Source organism: Notothenia coriiceps, unplaced genomic scaffold (genome assembly GCF_000735185.1).
Source record: "Notothenia coriiceps isolate Sejong01 unplaced genomic scaffold, NC01 NC01_scaffold00037244, whole genome shotgun sequence".
Lineage (NCBI taxonomy): Eukaryota > Metazoa > Chordata > Actinopteri > Perciformes > Nototheniidae > Notothenia > Notothenia coriiceps.
The window spans coordinates 6,972,286-6,982,638 of NW_011369945.1; positions in this window are offsets into that span (position 1 = coordinate 6,972,286).

The window sequence follows — 10,353 nt, forward strand, 5'->3', positions numbered from 1 at the left end:
ATAAAACGCTATCCTGTTTAAAACACATCAAGGATTATTTCTGAAACAGTATGGAGCTCAAATGCTTTTTCTCTTGCAGGTTTATCACAAGGTGAGTTCTTTTTTTATTTTCTGCTTTTTAAACACATGTGCTTTACAGCAGTGGTTCTCAACTGGTCAGGCCTCGGGACCCACTTTTTCCGTAGTCAATAGATCGCGACCCGAAATTTTGTACCACTCAAATCTATTCAACAAAAAATCCTGCAGTAATATATACGCTTTGCAGCATACACTATTAATTAAAGTGAAGTACAGTGCACAGTGTTTCCCCTAGGATGGAGTCATAGCAGCGGTGCTAAGGCACGCGGGCCCAGCAAAATGTGAGCGCGGCGCGCGTGGACATNAAGCTTAATATTTAAAAGAAACGGTTTAAAAAAGGTATAAACAACTAAATGTATATCCTCAATGTCCTGATATAGCTGAATTAGTTAATAGTTGAATGGTTTATGTAGCTGGAAGTAGGCTGAAGGAGTTAGATATGAAATGTAAGTAGTAGTGAATGAATGTTTACAAACACCTGTGTGTGTAAGCCTGGTGTAAGCCCAGAGATCAAAGGTTTCCATGGAGATGTGCTGTGAAAGGAGAACCTTTCCATTTGATCTGAAGGAGAGTTTTTGTCTCTTCATGCCCTCAAAAGGCATTTTGTTTAATATGTTTTCTTTAAAAAATATATATTTTCCAACCTAGGAGAGGTTTTCCTACGTTTTTCATGGAAAATTATGTCTGAGGAGTGTAGGGTTTGGGAATGATGGCAGGTTTAAAACTTTTTTTGGGGAGAATTTCAAGCACTCCTCCACTCTGTTTTGAGATCAAAGCACTCTAGACTTAACAAGCTGCTCAATCCACACTGGAGCTTGGTAAAGAGGCTTTCTTCAGATTTTAACATCAAACTAAATATCTAAAAAGTCTAAAACATATCAAATATCTGAATAACAAGTTGTATAGCTGAAGGTCTTGTGATCATTTTAAAGTTGGAATGAAGTCTCTAGCTAAAAGTACGTGGAAGGAGAAGCATTTGGCGTAAGGTCTAGTTAAAAGAGGATTTGAAGGCTCTTCCCATTGACTTCCATGTAAAAAAAAGAGTTTAAAAAGCTGAATATTTAAAAAAGTATAAAGTATTTTTAAAAATGTGAAGGTTTTCCATCGATTCCCGAAAAGGCTGACTAGTTTAATATTTGAATGGTTTCTGTAGCTGAAAGTAAGCTGAAGTTATGTAAATAGCATTCCACTAATTAGTGTGACACTTGTAGACACATGGTCAGCAATTGACCGCACAGATAACTATTTGAAGCTTTTGCCATGACTCAGCTTTTCCTCTTGACACAAATTGTATTTGCAAAACCCTCATTAGCTTGATGTAGCTTGATTACCAGATATAGGCCTCTTTGTAATAGACATGTAGACAAAGTTTTAAATGATTTTATTGCAACTTACGACAGGATAGAACTTAGGCTGCTTTATAAAAACTGTTGGAATAAAGAGCAAGACAGAGTACAGAGCAAGTGTCACTTTAAACACTGAAGACCTCAAATGTGTACATCCTAACATGACACAAACAGGATGATGAGAAACAAAGTTTAATTGAGCAATGTGCAGGATCCATGACTCTTTCTAACCAGCAACAGTATTGCGTAAATATTTGACATTTTTCTAAGGAAAGAGTAAGAAGTTTCTTTGTTCGAGGCTTCAGTTTGCCAGCAGTCTGCTCTTGTAGTTAAGAGCAACGTCGACATAAGTGGTTATTTAAAAGATGTCAAGCTAAATGTGTGCACAGCAACAAGTCCTGCCTTTACTGCACGGACTGTATATAGATTTACAGCAGTCACAGTCTTTAAATAATTCCTGTATCAATATTTATTAAAACTCACTAATTTTCACTATGAAGGCTCATACACAGCTTCACATGCTTAGACAGGTGCGTAGGAGGAAACGTCCATAGGTGAGAGAAGAGAAAACTCTTGCATACTGTCCTTTTTCTTGCAATGAACTTGATTTAAAAGTCTCCATGCATTACTATAAATTAGAAAGTATATATAGCATTAAATGACCCTTTTAATATGGATCTGCATCTATCTGTCAGTACATGAACTATGCACATGTTGGCTTTTTCTAAGACATGATGATTTTGGTTTTGAAATAAGAATCTGAGATGCAAGGTCATTCTTCAAATTAATTTTTTTATATATAAAGCACTTTTTGAACATTAAAGCATGTGAAGATGAATCCGTGTATCTACCGTCCAATTGTTTTTCTTTATTAAACACGTAAACGGAAGAGCGTCTGAGAGGCGTCTTTGCTTTTTGCTTTTTTACCTTACTAAATGTTCAAATGGTCATTGGAGCGAGGGGCGGGGCGAAACTCACGGAAGTGATTTCAAAACAAAAGCACTCGTTGCTAAAATCACACTTTGAATCACTACAGTAATCTGCTGAAGGAACGGTGATTATTATAAACAGGGGGAATTTAGCGATCACAAGATTACTGTAGTGATTCAAAGTGTGATTTTAGCAACGAGTGCTTTTGTTTNACTAAAAATGCCTGTTTTGAAGCCTTCAAATGGTGCAGGAAAAGGACTTTACATTGTATTATACTTAAAGACAGGGCTATTCAGTTAAGAGAAGAGAAAAAGGAAAGCAAATTGTTATAATGGTTGAAGTAACATTAATGACAGACATAATATGAGGTCCTTGGCAGTTGGCACTCTGACTCTAGAGGGGTCATTTTGTGATCATGGGACATCACCCTTACAGCATCAGGACAATATCATGTGGAGTCAGACACTGGAAGTGTGCTGGAGGCGTTGACTGGGACTGATGGAAGGATGAGGCTGATGAGACTGAAGAATCTGTGACAAACTAACAGCTGAGAAATAATCATATATTAAAAGACAGCAGCATCATAAGAGTGACAGAGTGTGTCAGTGTGCAGTCTACCATCCTCTTAAAATACTCTGTCCAACAATATCAGTCTCATGAAGAAAGGTTTTTTAACGCTTATTCAAAATAGCAGAGAAACATGCATTCGTGTTCTCAGGAGGGGACATTGACAGAGTATTGTTGGAAAAGTACACAGTAAGTACTTAATAGTACTTGTGGGGGTAGTTTCACCAGTACTGAGTCCAACAGGATTAATCTCACAAAGAACTAATGGCAACAAAAAGGAATTCCCTCATCAAACTTAGCAGAAGTGGCTTGGTTTTGTTCTCAGCAGAGGACATGACAGAAGATTTCTCAAAAAATGAACAGTAAAAGTACATCAATGTATTGTAAGTAGTAAGCTAATACAAAGTCAAACAGTATCAATTTCATTAAGGTAAAATTGTCTTTTTATCATTCATCTAATATAGCAGAAAACATGCATTATGTACTATGGAGGGGACTCTGACAGAGGAGTACTCACAAAGAACATAGTAAAAGTACTTCATTTTATTTCTGGTAGAAGTCAAACTAGAACCGAGTCCAACAGTGTCAGTTTCCTTAAGAACTTGTGGTAACAAATATTTGTATCACTCGTCAAATATAGCAGGAATGAAGAGCAGCTGATTTGAAAAAAACAAACTCGCGAGGTGGCTGAGTGAGTTGACCGCAGTGCAGAATCGCTGTATAGTTTAAATCTTCTAACAATGTTGTCCATTTTAGACAGGGGCTTATTATATTTACAGCCCTTAATAACATCAATTTTCTGGGCTCAATATGTGTCTTGGCCGTTTCCGTTGTGATCGCTAAATTCCCCCTGTTTATAATAATCACCGTTCCTTCAGCAGGTTACTGTAGTAGATTCAAAGTGTGGTTTAGCAAACGAGTGCTTTTGTTTTGAAATCACTTCCGTGAGTTTCGCCCCGCCCCTCGCTCCATTTAGTAAGGTAAAAAGCAAAAAACAAAAACGACCTCTCAGACGCTCTTCCGTTTGCGTGTTTAATAAAGAAAAACAATTGGACGGTAGATACACGGATTTTTTATCAACATACATATTGGTTCATTTATCATTTTCAAATGTAAGGTTATGTTGACAGTATCTAAATAAATGGTCTTTACATANTGGTCAGGCCTCGGGACCCACTTTTTCCTTAGTCAATAAATCGCGACCCGAAATGTTGAACCACTCAAATCTATTCAACAAAAAATCCTGCAGTAATATATACGCTTTTCAGCATACATTATTAATTAAAGTGAAGTACAGTGCATATATCCCTTATATCCTTTCAAAGAACAAAAATAATCAACAATCATCAAACCGGGGGTCATATTTTATTATGTGTTCATTTTTATCTGAAGTTGTACCCATGGGTGTATAAAGAATATTTCTACCGCAAAGTTATTCTCCGTGGGGACTTCCGGCAACAATCTTGATTCTGACTCGAAAAAACATCAGCAGATGTTTTATTGAGAAGATGATCACTACGTGACAGAAGTTTTCACAACCGTTTATGGTCTCCGGTACTTTCAGTCCAACGCCTACTGCATGCACAGCGTTAGAAAATCGGGCCTTCAAAATAAAAGTTTGACTTTTTGTCCCAAACATTTTTTTTCCAATTTTTTTTTTTCACTCACACATCCGCCACCCACTTTTGGGTCGCGACCCACCAGTTGAGAACCACTGCTATAGAGGACTAGAAAATAAATGTGAACTCTCTGGGTTTTCCTGAGTAACAGGAACATGTTAAAGGTTCCTTCTCATTTTCTCACACTGGGCACATGAGGAAAAAAGTGTTGGGGCTGAAGTGAAGATTTTTTCTTGTTTAGGAGACATGTTGGCTTTTAAAGATGCACTTTGAAAATGCACTGTACAATGATTACAGCTTGTGAAACTGAAACAACTGAATGTCAATATATGAATACAAATAGATCATAAGCTCTACAATGTAAAAGTCTAGATCCCTGTGGTTGCAATTTAAGGTTATTTTCATTATTAATTAACCAGTTTGTTTGTAAAAAGGTGGACGCATAAATCCATGAACGCTTAAAACCCAAATTGATGCATTCAAAGGTCCTGTTTTGAATGATGAACATAAGACAAAAAAAATCAGCAAATTCTCATATTCCTGGAAACTTAAAGTGGACCTATATTTGAACAATATATTGTAGGGCCATATATAAAACATGTCTGTGAAGTTTTATTTTCAAAATACCAAACAGATCCTGCATTTTAGCCATGCCTCATTTTGCTCTATTTGCTCTTTTCCAGCCCTGTTTTTGCAAGGGCTGATTCTGTGACGTAACTTTAATGCAAATGAGCTTCAGCTGACCACGCCCCCCTGCAGGAGAGGGGAGCGTCCTTTGAGATCAGCTGCTGGGCTGTCAGAAGAGGGGGAGGAAAAGAGATCTCCGTCCTCCGTGTTTTACCTTATATGATTAGCTACTGTATATAGAGTCATTATTCATTTGTTTTAAAGCTCAATAAATAACAAAAAATACCTTTGACCGGCACTTCTCTAATTTTGTCCGGAAGATTTAAACTTTAACAGACATGTTGACCAGCGAAAAAAAATCTAACTGAAACCCTGCGGCATGGTCCCCTCGTTCCTTGGAAAAGGCGGAGAGGTGGGTGTTTGTCATCTGCTGGTGGACTAACCGGAGAGAATTACAGTGCTTGCCTCGACGGGGAGGGATTGCATTGAATTACAGCAGCGGGAGCAAACGCTTGCCTCGGAGAAGGAGAAAAAGAGCCACAGCGGAGAACAAAAATAAGGTCAACCATGGCAACCATGCGCGGGAAGTCTTCTTCGCTGCTTTTGAGGCAGACTACAGCACCACTTACAGGCCTGGCATATAGTACTACAGCCGTCTCTAGCGCTTCGAGCGGCAATCTTGCGAATTTTGGTTTAACTTACGTAAGTTTCCAGGACCAAAACTTTATGACTTGTTTCTGTTTTTTTAGTCGTTTAAGAGTATAAGGACCTTTGATGAACTTCTTGTGTTTCCTCTTTCTTTTTTTTCTTTTTTTTTTTTTTTTTGTTTTTTTTTATATAACATCCCGTATATATTTTGTACCAGACACTTCAAAATAAAAGTTTTATGGTTTGTCTAAGGACGTAAAATCGGTACGGAGTAAACGGAGATAAACGAGAAAAGGTCGGGACAAAAACGTTCCCGACTAAGACACTGCATTGAAATTACGTTTACTCGAAGTCGACTGGTGCGGGGGGACGTCCTCTCCCCTCGCAGGGAAACGTCTAGTCTGACGACCCGACAGTCTTCTCCCCTCCTTTCTCTAGAGGCAGGAGGCACAAAATGGAATATGACTAATCGATGACATATAGATCTCAGTAAATAAGTAAACAAAATTCGAGTATTTGAGTTTTTTTTATGGAAACTGGCCGTGAAGAATTAAAACAAGGCCCTCTAAATTTGAAATTGTCTGTACCAACTGGTCGCTTTTTTTTGATTGACTTTGGGAACGGCGTACAGGGGAGCAGAACCTTTTCCGCCTCTCCACCACAAACAGTAGACGACCACCTGATTGGCCTCTCTTAATGTCACGAACGGAGCTGCCCCTCCCTAACGTAACTTAATGTCGTCGCCCTCGTTTGCGAACGGAGCCTCTTCCTCTTTTCTCCGGGTGTCGCCTCTTGTTTTTATTCCAGTTGGTACCGTTGGTACCGCGTCCTTCAGAAGGAAGCGACGAAAACTCCCTTCTGATGTCGTGGTGAATGTCGGACCGTATACATGATGTCGCGAGATCGCGCGTAAAGCTCGCCGTTACCGGCCGGCCCGGGTTGGGGGGTAAGGGGACTATCCACCTCTCAACCGGTATATCGCGCCTAGAGGGGCAAAGACCTGCAGTCTTGTTAAAGTTTAGACCTAGTCAGGACATAGTCTAGGCAACGTCTGGGCAAAAATCTCTAAACCCATAGCTCTTTTTTCTCTCTCCCAACCACAAAAGACTATGAAACCAACTCAAGGACTGTGAAGCGGAATTACGTTGGAATCTAATCTTGGAAGTAATAGGACGACCCTTTAAAGGATTTTCGGTTATGGAAATATGACAGATGAGAAGTGAAGGAACAGCAGTCGTATCCAGCCGTAACTACATGTCTCGGCTGTCTTCTTGGAACAAACCGTTTAGTATAACTCTCCACGTCACTGCGCAGGATTTTTGGTCCTTCATTCGACGGCCAAGGGAGCTGTTTTTCGTTACCCTAAAGAGGTGTCCCAAAACCTTTTATCGACCTTATTCCAGACACCTTTTGTTTGGGACAAAACTTTTTTCGTGCAAAACAAGTCGGGCCTATTAGAGGTGTACAGGATGGGATGAAAATAGTAAAAAGCTTAGTATTTAGATTAGCTATCTTAATAATTTCCCAAAATTCCTTGCGCAGTGACGTGGTGATCTTCGGTTGAGGTACTAGTCGACGCGGCTTTTGAAAGAGAGCGAGAAGAAGAGTACGAGGGACAGTGAAGGAAATTGAGGAGGCCAATGAAAGAAAAAATAAACTACTAACAAAAAATGGGCCGCGGAACCGGCCAATGCGGGCCATAATTTGTGTAAAAACCGCTTACCAATTCCACCGCGTTATCAGACATCACTTCCTCTCGCGAGTCCTTCGGACGAGCGCGACGCGAGGCGTCGTTTGTCGACAAACGAAAAGTGGGTTGTTGCTGTTTGGCTGAGTGTTTTGCGATACAACATGGCAACTATTGCTTTGTTAAATTGATTTAACGATCAGTTTTATGGTTATGGTGTCCTGGTAAAAAAATTTCGTTATAAAACTCACCGGGGTTTCATGCAAACGACCGGGCCCCACAGATTTATCACGAAGGGCCCCGGTCGCCCGGTAAATTACAGCTCGGGAAGGGCCAATAGCCGGCGGGTGTAGCAGGCTCGGCCGGGTGAAGTCAATGGCCGGGTAGGCCTAAGCAGGGCCTTGCAAGGGCTACCGGTCCAGGCCGGGGACTTGGTCCCTTGGATGCCCTCTAGCCCCCGGCATAGTACTCGTTTTTTTTTTTAAAGTTTAAATTTAAATTTAAAAAATAAGCCTACAAAAATTTTTTTTAATTTTATTGTTTCAGAACCGAAAGTCTTATACTTTGAAAATAAAGGTTTTAGTGTGCTATTTATGTAAAAACTCGACATTTCCCTTCTTTTTCTGTCGAGGCGTGAGACGGCAAGACGGACAAGGGGAGGAGGAGGGCGACTTTAATACCTTACATTCCGCATATCGATTAGTATCTATTGTGCCGTCCCAGGCAATGTGTCAAACAAAAGTAGGACAAAAAGTTTATTTGTTTCAGAACCGAAAGTCTTATAATTTTTGAACAAAGTCCGTTTAAGTCTTACTATTTAGTTGAAACTTTGAACACATTGCCGGGGATTAATGTTCGCCTTTTACCTCATTGAACTGCAGTGTCGTCCGTATTGGTTTACAGCCTCTCTCTTTTTTCAAAATCTTCACCGCGAGCCTTTCCTTTAACAACTCCTTTTCCTCAAAGCTCTTGCTCGTCGATAATGTTTTTTAAGGGCTTTCGAATGTCCATTAAATATTTATTTGGACATTCGAAGCCTTAAAAAACATTATCGACGAGCGAGAGCTTTGAGGAAAAGGGAGTTGTTAAAGGAAAAGGCTCGCGGTGAGTCTTTGAAAAAAGAAGAAGGCTGTAAACGAATACGGGACGCCACTGCCAGTTCAATTGAGGTAAAAGGCGGAAACATTAATCCGGCAATGTTCAAAGTTTCAACATAAATAGTAGACTTAAACGGGCTTTGTTCAAATTATATAGACTTCGGTTCTGAAACAATAAACTTTTTGTCTACTTTTGTTTGACATTGCCTGGGACGGCACAATAGAACTAATGATATGCGGGAATGTAAGTATTAAAAGTCGCCTCCCTCCCCCTTTGTCGTCTTGTCGTCTCACCGCTCGACAGAAGAGAGGGAACATGTTCGAAGGTTTTTACATAATAGCACACTAAAACCTTTATTTTCAAAGTATAAAGACTTTCGGGTTCTGGAAACAAATATTAATTAAATATTTTGTAGGCTTTATTTTTTAAATTTAAACTTTAAAAAAAATAACCGAGTACTATCCGGGGCTAGAGGCATCCAGGGACCAGTCCCCGCCTGACCCGGTAGCCCTGACAAGCCCTGCTTAGGCCTACCCGGCCATGACCTTCACCCGGCCAGCCTGCTAGCACCCGGCCGGCTATTGGCCTTCCCGAGCTGTAAATTTTACCATGGGCGACGCCGGGCTTTCGTGGATAAATCTGTGGGCCCGGCGATATTGCATGAAACCCGGTGAGTTTTATAACGAAATTTTTTTTTACCAGTGACACCACATAACCATAAAACTTGATTCGTTAAATCAATTTAACAAAAGCAAATAGTTGCCATGTTTGTATCGCAAAACACTCAGCCAAACAGCAACCAACCCCACTTTTCGTTTTGGTCGACCAAACGACGCCGCCTCGCGTCCCGCTCGTCCGAGGACTCGGCGAGAGAAGTGATGTCTGCATAACGCGGTGGATTGGTAAGCGGTTTTTTTTTACACAAATTTATGGTCGCCATTGGCGGTTCGCGGCCCATTTTTTGTTAGTAGTTTATTTTTCTTTCATTTGGCCTCCTCTAATTTCCTTTCACTTGTCCCTCGGTACTCTTCTTCTCGCTCTCTTTCAAAAGCCGGTCGAACTAAGCTACCTCAAACCGAAGATCAACCACGCACTGGCGCAGGATTTTGGGAAATTATTAGATAGCTTATATCTAAATACTAAGCTTTTACTATTTTCATCCCATCTGTACACCCTCTAATAGGCCGGACTTGTTTGCACCGACAAATAGTTTGTCCAAACCAAAAGTGTCTGGAATAAAGGTCGATAAAAGGTTTTGGGACACCCTCTTTTAGGGTAACGGAAAACACGCTCCCTTGGTCGTCGAATGAAGGACCAAAATCCTGCGCAGTGACGGTGGAGAGTTATACTACGGTTTGTTCGCAGAAAGACAGCCGAGACATGTAGTTACGGCTGATACGACTGCTGTTCCTTCACTTCTCAAATCTGTCATATTTCCATAACCGAATTCCCTTTTAAATGGTTCGTCCTATTAACCTTCCAAAGATTAGATTCCACCGTAATTCCGCTTCACAGTCCCTTGAGTGGTTCATAGTCTTTTGTGTTGGGAGAGAGAAAAAAGGAGCATATTGGTTTAGAGATTTTTTGCCCCGCCGGACGTTGCCTAGACTATGTCTGACCTAGGTCTAAACTTTTACCAAGACTGCAGTCTTTGCCCCTCTAGGCGGATATACCGTTGAGGAGGTGGATAGTCGCCCTTACCCCCCCAACCCGGTTCCGGCCGGTAACGCGAGCTTTCGCGGATCTTCTGCGG